The sequence below is a fragment of the Malaclemys terrapin genome, chromosome 1 (assembly GCF_027887155.1).
Source record: "Malaclemys terrapin pileata isolate rMalTer1 chromosome 1, rMalTer1.hap1, whole genome shotgun sequence".
NCBI lineage: Eukaryota > Metazoa > Chordata > Testudines > Emydidae > Malaclemys > Malaclemys terrapin.
Genome location: NC_071505.1, coordinates 354481984 through 354484914, shown reverse-complemented (window position 1 = coordinate 354484914; position 2931 = coordinate 354481984).

Below are 2931 nucleotides of genomic sequence, written 5' to 3'. Positions count from 1 at the left end.
GCTCTGCAGGGGTTCTGAATCTTTTTTGACTGCTGCTGCACACTGAGTGGATGTTTTCAGAGAACTAGCCACCATGACTCCAAGATCTCTTTCTTCAGTTGTCAAAGCTAATTTAGACCCCATTACTTCATATGTATAGTTGGGATTGGTTTTCCAATGTGCATTAATTTGTCCTCACCATCCTGGAACATACTTTGGGATTTGGTCAGAGCCCTCCAGCGTGTCTAGGGACCATCTCCTGCAATTCATGGCTTCTCTTCCAGCTTGAGTCTGTCTCTCTGCTGCAGCCACAGCCCTGCAACCACAGAGCCCCCTCTGCCGCCCTTGTGCCTCTCTCCTGGCAGAGCTTCTTCTGACTCATCCAGTCTCTGTGTTTTTAAGGGGATGGACCAACTCCTGCTCTCTCTGTTCTCTCTTCTGGCAGGTTACATTCCTTCCATGCCCTCCAGTCCACAGAGAAGCTGGAGAAAACTGAGGGGTTTATCTAGAATGCATTTACTCCCTTCTTCTGTCCAGACAAGATCTCGTTAGGGCTGATAGTCATTAATGAACAACCTATTTATAGACAGATGCCTCTGCCCCAGACTCCTGCCCCTTAGTACAAGGAGCATGAGCGAAGAGCTCAGGAAAAGCCCAAAGATATAAGGCTACAGACAGTTCATACAATCTAATGTGAGTTAATAGGCTTAAAACATCTGCTCGATGTGCAGTGACAATCAGACAAATGAACAGACTGTTGGGAATAATAATGAAAGAGATAGATAATAAGACAGAAAATATCATATTACCTCTATATAAATCCACGGTACACCCACATTGTGAATACTGCGTGCAGATTTGGTCACCCGATCTCAAAAAAGATATACTAGAATTGGAAGGTACAGAGAAGGGCAGAGAAGGGCAACAGAAAGGATGAGGGGTATGGAACAGCTTTATATGAGCAGAGATTAATAAGACTGGGACTTTTCAGCTTGGAAAACAGACACCTAAGGGTGTGTGTGATGATGATGCTGCCTGTGGGAGCCAGCTGAGGTCACTCAATCAGGGTAAATCATAGAATCTCAGGGTTGGAAGGGACCTCAGGAGGTCATCTAGTCCAACCCCCTGCTCAAAGCAGGACCAATCCCCAACTATTTCCCCCCCCCCCGATCCCTAAATGGCCCTCTCTAGGATTGAGCTCACAATACTAAGTTTAGCAGGCCAATGCTCAAACCACTGAGCTATCCCTCCCCCCTGCAAACACAATGGGGCAAACAAACCCCAAATGCTGGTGGATATTCCAGTACTTAGATTTACCAAACCAGCACAAAACAGCTTCTATAGTACCTCACCGGTTGCTTAGAAGTCCAAACAACGCAGTTCCCTTAAAGTGCCCAGCCTCAGGCCTCCATCCAGACACACCTGTCAGACATATGATGATAAATTCTGAAAATCTTATCTCATCATATAAAAGAAAAGGTTCTCCTGATGCCAAAGGACCAAGCCCCAGACCCAGGTCCAATGATAACGTAGATCTTACTCAAAATACATGCTTATAGCCAATTCTTGTTAACTAAACTAAAATTTATTAAAAAAGAAAAGAGAGAGAGTGTTGGTTAAAAGATCAATATACAGACAGACTTGAATTCAATTCTTGAGGTTCAGATATATAGCAGAGATGAGCTTGTAGTTGCCAAAAGTCCTTTTAGAAATAGTCCAGAGGTTATAGATCAATGTCCATATTCAGGGTGACTCCAGTCAGTGACTGGGATCTGAATCCTTGTGGCTTAAGGTTTCCCCCTCTTGAAACCCAAAGCAGATCTGAGATGAAGAAGGATCATGTCCCAGGGTTTTTATACATTTCCTGCAGCCTTTTGGCCTGAGAAAACAATAGGCTTAACTCTCCTTCTCCCAAACATCCTGGCAATTAGCACCGGGTAATTTACCCATTAAACAAGTTACCACAACCTTCAAAGAGACATAGAGACAATAATACTATTTCACTCAAGTATCTTTCTAAATGTTAATACTCCTTTTTTTGATCTTTGAATCAAAGCTATTTGGAAGGGGACGGTTGCCCCCTTACTAACACTCAGTGGGGGTGTTTTGGTGGCTGCTCCCAGCACTAAAAGGGGAAATCAGGAGCCTGAGACTGACAGTCCCCAGGAACAATGGGGAGAGGCCAATGCTCCAGATCAGCCTGATTGACAGGGCGGGCAGCTAATCAGGGAGTCAGGAGGCCGGGGGGGTCCCGTCCTCCGTGTGAACTGGAATGGCCTGGGTCAGACAGAGTGGGGCCGAGCTAAGGAGAGAGCAGGGGCCTGAGCTGAGCTGGGGAGCAGAGCTGCAGCCCCAAAGCCAGAGCACGGCCCAGAGAGAGCAGAGCTGCCCTGGGAGCAGAGCTGCAGCAACCAGAGCCAGAGGGGCCAGACAAGCAGCCCAGGGAGCTGGAGGCAGAGCAGCAGCAGCAGCAGCCGGGTTGAGGCCGAGTGGAGCTGGGGCTGGAGCTGGAGCTGGAGCTGGGGCTGGGGCTGGAGCTGGAGCCGGGGCTGGAGCTGGGGCTGGAGCCGTCCGGAGCCGGGTGCGGGGAGCAGCTGGGGAGAGTGAGGGGGACCCTGGGCAGTGGGGCCAGCGCAGGGAGACGCCTCAGCCAAGAGGCCTTGCAGGCCAGACTTGGAGGGGGATCGTAACCCCGACCGGGCGGGGGCGACGCTGGGAAAAAGGGTCCTGCCACCTAGAGCCTGAGAGCGTGTGGCCACCGCCAGAGCAAGTGTCCAACCCGCAGCGTCTCTGCAGCACAGCCAGGGCCTGAGAAGGAGCCTGGGACCTACAAGGAACAGACTGTGACCTGCCCTGACGTTCCAGACACTGGTTGTGATGTTCCCGGCCACAGAGCAGGGTGATGTGTTTTCCTTTAACCTTTCCCGTTTTTCCTTATTCTTTTTTAAAATT